This window comes from Tenrec ecaudatus, chromosome 7 (assembly GCF_050624435.1).
Source record: "Tenrec ecaudatus isolate mTenEca1 chromosome 7, mTenEca1.hap1, whole genome shotgun sequence".
NCBI classification, from domain to species: domain Eukaryota; kingdom Metazoa; phylum Chordata; class Mammalia; order Afrosoricida; family Tenrecidae; genus Tenrec; species Tenrec ecaudatus.
Genome location: NC_134536.1, coordinates 108,256,880 through 108,266,906, shown reverse-complemented (window position 1 = coordinate 108,266,906; position 10,027 = coordinate 108,256,880). Strand labels below are relative to the sequence as shown.

Below are 10,027 nucleotides of genomic sequence, written 5' to 3'. Positions count from 1 at the left end.
TGTGAGGGGCAAGGCTGGGAGAGTGGAGGGTGAGTGGGTTGGAAAGGGGGAACTGATTAAAAGGATCCGCGTGTGACCTCCTCCCTGGGAGATGGGTGGCAGAGAAGGGGGGGAAGGGAGACTCTGGATAGGGCAAGATATGACAAAATAACAATCTGGATTATCAAGGGCTCATGAGAGAGGGGAGAACGGGGAGGGAGGGCAAAAAAAGAGGACCTGATGCAGAGGGCTTAAGTGGAGAGCAAATGCTTTGAGAGTGATTAGGGAAAAGAATGTATGGATGTGCTTTATACAATTGATGTATGTATATGCATGGATTATGATGAGTTGTATGAGCCCCTAATAAAATGTTTAAAAAAGAATTTCCCACATTCAATACACTCATAAGACCTTTCTCCAGCATGAAATATCTGGTGCTGAACAAGGGTGTCTGCGGCTAAAGGCTTTCCCACATCCATCACACTTTTAAGGTCTTTCTCCAGTATGAATTCTCTGTTGCCGAACAAGGTGAGAGGTCCTGCTGTAGGCCTTTCCACATTCACTGCAGTCATAAGATCTTTCTTCGGTGTGAACTCTCTAGTGCTGAATAAGGGTGTCTTTCTTGTTGAAGGCACTCATTCATTGCATGAGTGATGCCTTTTTCCTGTATGAAATTTCTGGTGTGTTCTGAGGTTGGGTAGGTGAGTGAAGGCTTTTCTACATTTCTTACACACATGAGCTTTTTCACCACTGTGAGTTTTTTTTTGCGTTTTATAAGAGCTGATTTCTCCTTGTCATTTCCACAGGTGAGGAATCTGAAGGGTATTTCAGTCTGAGTGATCCAGATGTTGAGCAGAGCAAAGGTCTTCAGAAAGGCTTCCCCATACTTGCTATACTTGAAGAAGGTCTGTCCATCTTGGGCACCTTGGTGCTGCCCCAAAGCTGAATTCTGAGGGAAGGATTTTGTGCACGAAGTCCTTTTGGATAAGCTCACCCCAGTCTGTTCCTGGAAGAGATCAGGCCTGTCCAGGAAGTGCATTCCGTCCTCCCTGTACATGAAAGGCCACCTTGAAATATAGACTGCACAGCTCTTTTCAAATGAGGTCTGACGGTCATCCTAATCTAAAAGGCTTCTCTCTATTGTGTTGCTCCTGCTACTGCTCAAAGTTTACATGAGGCAAGAAGTCTCTTCCACTTGACCCACAGATGTATGTTTTCTGCATGAGAACTGATCCCTGGTGCTGAGCCAGTTGTACAATGTCTTCTAAGAATGGGCCACAATTCTCACAGGGGTGGGCTTTCTGGGTGGGCAGAATCATGACCTGTGACACTCCTTCCACAGAAACATCCTGCTCAGAGAGTGTCTCCTCCTCCACATCACGCCAACAACCCAATGAGGCCACCAAGGCAACATTCTTCAGCATTACATTGTGGTACAAGAGTCTCTGAGCCTCATCAAAGAGCCCCCAATCCTCCTGGGAGAAATACACAACACATCCTTAAAGGTCACAGAGTCCTTGTCCTGCATCATGAACAAAGAGAGTATCTCCTGGAAAGATTCACTTTTGTGCAATCAATGAATGGATATTTTCATCTGTCCACATGCCATCATGTGCTGGGCTCATGTTTCTGGGAAACATTTCCTTCTGGAGGTCAATCCTTGGATTTGCATTTTCTTCCTGAATACACCATGGTCCTTTCTGATCTATGGTTCTCTCCAACCTGAAGTTCCCTGGGGTACCCTGCTTCAGTTTTTCCTGGGGTAACACTTCATCAGACAAGGCCAGCTCACAAGTGATAGGTTTTGTTGTCTCATCCTTATTCTCACCTGGACAAGTGTGTTGAGCCAGGTCTTTCTTCATGGTCCTTACTGCCTGCCTGAGCTCCAGCTCATCCATCAGCTCTGGCCTGGGCACAGGACACCCCAGTAAGGCCAGGAGGCTGCAGGTCTCCAGTATCACCTCCTGGTACAGGGTCCTCTGGGCCAGATCCGGCTGTCCCCATTCCTTCTGTGTGAAGGTCACAGCCACATCCTCAAAAGTTACAGATGCCTCATGCGGCAGTGCCTGGAGATTTGGTGTATCAGATGTGCCTGAAGTAAGACTCCTTCTGTCGAGATGGGCTTGGGAGCAGTTGCCTCTGTGGTCTCAAGTCTTGCTTTGTCCCCTGATGTGTGTCAATGTCTCTTAAATCCAAATTGGCCACTTCTGTATTTCCTGGTCCGTGCATCTTTCACTGAACCGCACCACCGTGGGACTCAATAGGAAAGGTGTGATGCTGGAGAGGTTGGCCACCAGAGTGGACCATGGCGGTGCCAATACCAGGGATGCTGTGTCTTTGCCCTCCTGGCAAAAGGGGTTAGAGGCACTGGGCACTGCCTCTGGGGCTGCAAAAATGGTGGGCAGACATGCTGGCAATAGAACCTGTAGGGAACTGGCAAACAATGAGGTCACATCTCCAGCAAAGACTCGAAAGGGAGGGGGACAACAAGCCAACAAGATTGGAGATTGTCACAAATCAACATTCCAGTCCACGCTGTTTCCATTCTGAGGAAATTCGTCCCTGGCAAATGACGTCGCTGACATCTAAAGCTACTTCATGCCTTTATCTGCCCCATTTTGGGTATATAATATCTATACTACCCACTTAAATCAATCCAGTGCTCTGAGGATACAATCAGATTCTTTGGTGTAAATAATCTTCAATCCACTTGCAACCTTGTGAAGTCTGCATTCATAAGCAAAGTCAAATCAGGACAGGCCATCCATAAAGTCTTCAGCATTATGCACCAGCTCACAGGCACAAAAATCTTCTCATCTGGTCGGATTCTGGTCACCTCAATGTGGGCTGCCTCACTTAACCTCACCAGGGTGCCCACTGATCACTTTGCCTTTAGACTATGGCCCCATACACGCTGTGACCTGATTGACAGGTTAAACTCCTAAGTCTCAAATTGAGAATAGATTATGTACCTACCACAACAGTCTCACACATTTTGCTGATCCTCTACTTTATCAACCATGATGTCCATTTTTGAGAACTAGCATTTCCTAATGTTATATACAAAGTATATATGATGAAGTCTTTCCGTCCTTGCTTTCAAGGAACATTAGTGATGTACTTCTTCAGAACCAAGTAGTATGTTCTTCTCACAGTCCATAACACATTCAATATTCTTCTCCAGCACTATAACTCAACTTCATTTCTTCTTCAGTCTTCCTTATTTGACGTTCAACTTTCAAGAATATGAATGCCTACGTAAGTGCCTACGTAGGTCACTATGCGTGTGTTCGTGTGTGTGTGTGTTCGTGTGTGTGTTCGTGTGTGTGTGTGTGTGCGTGTGTATGCGTTCTTCTTCCCTCTTTCCTTTCCATGCTCCCTCTCCCCAGCCTTGCTGTGACCATCAAAGTCTATTTCTTTTGGTGTAAAATCATTTTCCCTGATTTTTCCTAATTGTAGCCTCATAGAGTATTTATGTTTATGAGACTAATTTTACTGAACATGCTTTCCAAATGTGTCAAATCGTGAGGTGTTGAACAATTTCTTTATTGTTTTTTAGAAAGGCATTTTAAAAGCAACAACCACCTTTACTGCCACTGAGTCAATTTGTACACAGAGCAACACTGTAGGACAGAGTAAATATACCCCCTATGGATTTCCAAGACTGTAAATCTTTATGGAAATAAAGCTCATTTTTCTCCCAAGAAGCAGTTGGTGGTTTTGTACCGCTGACCCTGTGTAAGCCACTACACCTCCTGGAGTTCTCTTAGGCAGGCATACATTTTCCACCTTGTGGATAGACCCGATCACGGTCTATGGGGCTTAAATGTTTGAGGATAGAACCAGAGTATCTGCATTTCATTATGAAGACACAGTAAAGGCTCACACCACGGACAAGAAAAATAAAACCATCTAGTAAAATAAAGCAATAAAATAAAACACGTAACATAAAACTAAATTCTTGGCTTGTTTCCTAGCACACTTTTGTGTCATTCAGAAGAATGAAACCTCAGCTGTACTGTTTTGTCATCAAAATTTAATTTTAAAATACTAATAATTTTATGAAAGAAGGAGATGGAGTAGATAAAATATTTAAATTTTGGAAACAATATTTCCCCAATTGGAATACTATTATACATACTTGAGTATAAGCTTACCCAAATATGAGCCAAGGTACCTAATTTTACCACCAATTTAAAAATGTGCTAAAATCTCAGCTTATACAAGAGTATATATGGTAATAATTTACAGCAAATGATACTGTTACTTCTGTACCAAAATAAAGAAAAAGATCTGCTGAACAGAATGTGCTTACCTGTCTGAGGAATTAACTGAGTAAGGCAGGTGTGGGGAGAGGGGAAGAACAACAAGGAGGGAGCAGCAGCACATGTGGTCTGGTTTTGCACCAGGGTAGTTGACTGCTGAGTCAACACAACGCACAAGGCAAGGTAGTTGATGATACGCTGTATGTGCCGGTGAACCCCCAACTAGCGGTGATCCCGTTCCTTCTCCTGTTGGGTTTTCTGCCCAAGTGAAATCTGGCATCTATACAGAGTCTTCAATTTTCTTTTTGTTACTCCAGTCAAAAATGTGGTCCTATCAATGAATTACATGGAAAAAAATATCCACATACCTAGGGTATTTTATGGCTGATATTGTATCAAATGTTAGCCAGGTCTTGGGGATAACAAAAAAGAGAAAAACCATTTGCTTCAGCATCCCGGTGATACTGTTGGATAAGCATAGGTCTATTCCATGAGAGGTTACCTGTTCAATCCCACTATCTGCTCAGTTGGAGAAAGATGAGACTGTCTGCTCTTATAAAGATTTCCAAATCCTTGGGAACCTTATATAGGGCTGCTATGAGTTGGATTCAGCTGAATAAAAGCAGATCTATCTTTTTTGTGGTTTTTTTTTTCTCCATAGTTTGGGAACCTGGATACACCTGCAATGTATATTATTCTCTAAAAGGGTTTGTCAAGAAATGAGCTTCAAAATAAAATAACTGCATCTATTAAAGGACTCCAAGAAGATTTTCCACATGCTTCAGAATGAAAATTAACCCAAGAAAATTATATTTCATGTTTCTTTGCATCTGTTGTCTTTTTCTGAATACCTAGGGCCTAGAAAAAAATCAGCAGTATAAGCCATTAGCACACCTGGCTATTTGCTAAAAGCTGATGATTCAAGCCCATACAGAGGCACTTTATGGAAGAGGTGATATCAGGAGGGTAGAGGGAAGGTGGGGAGGAGAGGGGAAGAAGTGGGGACCGATTACAATAATTGATGTATAACTCACCCCCGTCCCCAGGTAGAGGAATAAAAGAAACATAGGTGTAGGGAGATAGCAGTCCGTGTAAGATATGAAAATAATAATTTATAATGCATCTAGGGTTCATGAGGGTGGGAGGGTGGTGGAAGGAATGATGAGAGTATGTTAAAACTACCTTACAAGACATAAAACTCCCTTTCAAGATGTGGATGTACCTTATAAGATGCGGAACGTCATGGCAAGATGCTGAATGACATTCCACCTATGTCTATGAACATATGATTCCATTTTGAGAGAGACTCAAAGCCCAGTGAGAAATGCTGAACCACTGCAGACTCACTGAAAATAAGTAAACCACCGACCTGGGTGGCACCTAGAAGCTCCCCAGACATATCTGGGGACCCCTGATGAGACCTTGAATGATGTCAAAGAGCCATCAAGACCGCCTGTCAAAGGCTGGGATAGAGAGACTGACCTCAGAGAGCTAGCAACCAATGAGGAGACATCAGCTCCTGCTCTCTCCATCTCTACCTGGGGGAGTACACCGATGAAGGCAATGTCTCCTGGGACTAAGGGCCAGTAACTGATATGATGCTGAATTCATCTTGTGTAATGACTTAAGTTAATATTAAGATTGTCAGGTTGTTTGCTGTGCGTTTGAAGTGAATAAACCAAGTCTTCAAAAATGTCAAAGAGCATTAAGTAATTATGGATCCCACCGCTGTGACAAGGAGTGAAAAAATAGGAGCTGATACCAAGGGCAAAAATAGAAAGTAAATGTTTAGAAAATGATGATGGCAACATATGTACAAATATTCTTGATGCAACTGATAAATAGATTGTTATAAGAGCTGTAAGAACCCCCAATAAAATGATCTTAAAAAAAAGAGCCAATGATCTTCTTTCAAAAACCAGTCACTAAAAATAACTCAGCTCTGGTTCCCATGATGTCACTAAGAAGGACATGACGGCAGGTTGGACCACTTCCTGGTGCATAGCAGATTCTCAGCAATTAATAAATCAAGAGTCATGTTTATTAAATATATCCTTATATGGAATCAGAATTACTTTTCATACTAATTCCTCCATTACTTCCCTTCTGTAGGAACATTGATGCTTAAAAATGTCAACTTTTACTGTAAAACAAAACAGGTATTACTGGTGCTCCCATCTGTTCAAATCACCATGAATCCCAAGTCAAAACTACAAATATTTTACATGCATGCATACAGACATACACATTGTATGAGCAATGAGTTATCTATTGTGTGTGGGGTTTTTTTCCTAGCAAAAGTCTTTAATTCCTACCAAATGACCCATTCTTGCATGGGTCTGATCATAGAGTGTGGGAAGATGCTTTGAATAATTGTGTAGAGGATTCTCTGGGATCCGATCTTGCGGGGTATAAAATGAGCTCTTGGAGAAGCAGGAGGAGGGATCTCATTACCAGTAAAAGTAGGGCATATTCTCTGGGCCTGACATCCCTGTGCACTGAACCTCCTGGATTCAGAAGACAGAAGATATCCTGAGACATCAGAGTAGCCAGTGGTTCTCAACCTATGGGTCTCAACCCCTTTGGGGGTCAAACAACCCTTTCACAGAGGTTGCCTGATTCTTAACAGTAGCAAATTACAGTGATGAAGTAGCAAGGAAAATAATTTGATGATTGGGGGTCACCACAAAATGAGGAAGTGCATTAAAGGGTCGTGGCATTAGGAAGGTTGAGAACCACTGAGAGTAGCAGGAGCAGAACCAATGCCAGAGCACAGATTAGAGTTATGAACTTCCTGAACGATGGAGCAAATGCAGGAGTCTGACTTTTGCAGGAGGGTGCCTCTGGGTGATTAATCGAGAAAATTGAGCTTGTTGACCCACAGAAGCGGAACTGAGTGCCTTTGAGCAGAGGCTCGTTGGATTGTGGTTCCACTGGGCACTCAATTCAAGGGGCTGAGCTTGCATGGTGCTTTAGTTGAATGCCTTTGAGTTGAGGCTTATGGAGAAGTGGCATGCCCCTTTGTGCATTTATTAGCAGACCTGAAATAACTGTGTCACATGTCCTTATAAACAATTCAACCCTGAGAAATTATTATCACTAGCTTTACAATCTGTTATCTTCCTGAATAAATCCATTGATCATGAAGTTTCTCTGAGATTTCTATGGAGCGATTTCAATGTGTATTACAACCTAGAAATCAAGTGGAGAATATTAAGGCAACACACACACCCACACTACAGTTCTGGGCTTAGCTTAGGCAACCTTCAGGTGATGGGAGAGAATATGACCTCTATTAGGTGGGCTTAGCGTAGATATGATATATACACGCGACATATCTAGGTCAACTCCAGTTTCATAAGCCTAATATTGCCAAGCTGTTTGCTCTTGCTTCTAGAAGCTAAAATATAATCTCTTATTCTTACTTCTTCTCTTAAAGTGAAGTCTCATTTGCACTTTCCTGTAAATCACTCCCACAGAAACTCGGATAAACTTGGAAACATTTCCATCGCAGTTGTGTGTTCATGTTGTGAGGTATCATGCCATTTGTAATGCATAGGGACCATCTCTGCATCAGAAAGCATTGCCCAGCTCTGTGATTCTCAACAGTGTTGCTATGTGTGAGCCCATTTCTCCACCACTGTGCACGTGGCTGAGATAATGCCGATTGTTTTCCTCTTTGGGGCTGACCCTCTGCCTCAGGTGTCCCTCCTTTGCACTGACCCTCTGGCTGCTCACTCCCTTATTTAACTGTTTCATTCCCATATCTGTAAACATCTCATACATTTTCTTATTAATTTTTTTGCCCTTTAGTTTGGTACAAGTTTCTGAGAATGTGAAATATTCATAGTTCTTCCTGAAATTGCTTTTGTGTTTTCTGGAATCAGATATTTAAAACAAAATAACAGCAGCAACAACAAATCCCTGCACTGCCAGGCTGTCAGTATGTGCAGAAGGAGCCCGGGTGGTGCAATGGTGAAGAGCTCACTGAATCATCAAGAGGGGCATTTGTTCGAACTCAGCCAGTGGCTCTGTAAGAAAAATACCTGGTGACATAAAGAGCCCAAGAAATACTATGAGAGAGTTCTACCTTATCTTATGAGGACTTTATAAATTAGAATCAATGCAAAAGGATACAACAGCAATCATGGTGGTGTGTTAGCCTTCCGGCCAATGGCGTAGAATAGCCAGAACAATACACTTTAAGGTTGTCTGCTATTCTAGTTAGTGTTCTACATATGCCAGCTTCTCATCGCTAGTGTCTATAAGCATCCTACATGATTAGCGAGAACACGCGCAACAGTGAGTAGAGGATGGGAGAAGTTGGAAGACAAGATGATGACAGCAGAGGCCTCATTCGTGTACCATGGATAAAGATGGCATTCAGAAGTAAAGAACGATCTACTTTCTGGAACTATATTGTTTCCAAGTGTCATTTATTGTCCTAAAATATTATATTGCTGTTTAGTTGATGCAATTTGATTTTGCTTCCCTGAAAGTCATTACTTTGCATATAATACAAGTCTCACACTTTAAAAATTGCTTTACCACTTGTCTCCAGGATGGTTATTACAAGCCAGTAAAAATGTAATAATCTGAATAAAAAAGTGCGAGGGACTCACAATGCATGGGACGTGAACTCATGAGGATATTATTTCCCTGTATTCATGTAGTAACTCTTAAAGTATTGAAGGCAACAAATCTTCAGTAATAGAAATATATAAAGCCTGTTGTTCTTGTTCACAAAGTAGTATTTCATGAGATTTCCTGCCTATGCCATTACCTATGAAGGGCACATCAGTTTTATAATAGAAATGCCATATAGCAAACATGCAATCACCAGATTGTCTGCATACATAACACCAGGGTGGATTTTCATCCAATAATTCACCCTCTTTGAGCCTCAGCACAAATGGGTGATGTATATAGGCTTTATACAAAGAAACTCTAAATTACAGTCACCCCCTGAAACTCACATCATATTTCCCTTGCTCCTCATATCAGAGACATTATTGGAGCCTTTGCAAGAATATAAACTATAAAAATAAAGCAATGACTCACTCATAAAATCCAGCTTTTAAAAACAATATGAATTCGAAACTAAAATCTAGGAGGTACTAAGAATGTGGAAAGTCAAATTGAAGTGAATCCAGAGAAGGAGTGAGTGCTTATTTCTGTGTATATTAAATCTAGATCTTCCTACTTCACTGGATGGAGCTAAGGAAATGAAACCATTGTTGATAATGAATTAAAATGTACATTTTCACTTTGATACACTACCAAGTCCAAATAGTAAATAACATATCCATTTGGGTACATAAATCAACATTTATAAACAATAACAGCAAAAAACACACAGCAATATAAACTTACTTAGCCATCCCTTTCTGAAAGAGCTGTGCCCAGCAGGAATATTAGGGTGATATAAGAACCTCGGATTTAAGAATCTGATTAATAATAGGTGGAGGGGATACATGACCCATGCATCTAATTGGGAAGGAATCCAAATAAGATTTTATTCAGAAAAAAAACATGTTTTTAGTCTGTGTCCCACAGTTTGCCAATTTGATTCTTTTAAGTGTTGCATTAAATATTATTCATCTATATCATTATGTTCAAAGGAGTTTCCTTAAATTTTGTGCCCAGGATGAATGCCTTACTTGATTTTTCTTAATATTTGTTCTGAGTTCTGACAAACATGAATTGTTTCCTAGAGTGGTCATGGTCCCTAGATGATGATACCTGATTTAATCTCTTACTCCTATCCCCCCTATTCACTCACC

At 41.4% G+C, this 10,027-nt stretch overlaps 1 pseudogene; it reads right to left on the bottom strand.

Annotated features, from left to right (window-relative positions):
- Positions 1–317: 317 nt before the first annotated feature.
- On the bottom strand, positions 318–1,507 carry LOC142452447 (zinc finger protein 304-like; annotated as a pseudogene).
- Between the last annotated feature and the right edge of the window lie 8,520 nt (positions 1,508–10,027).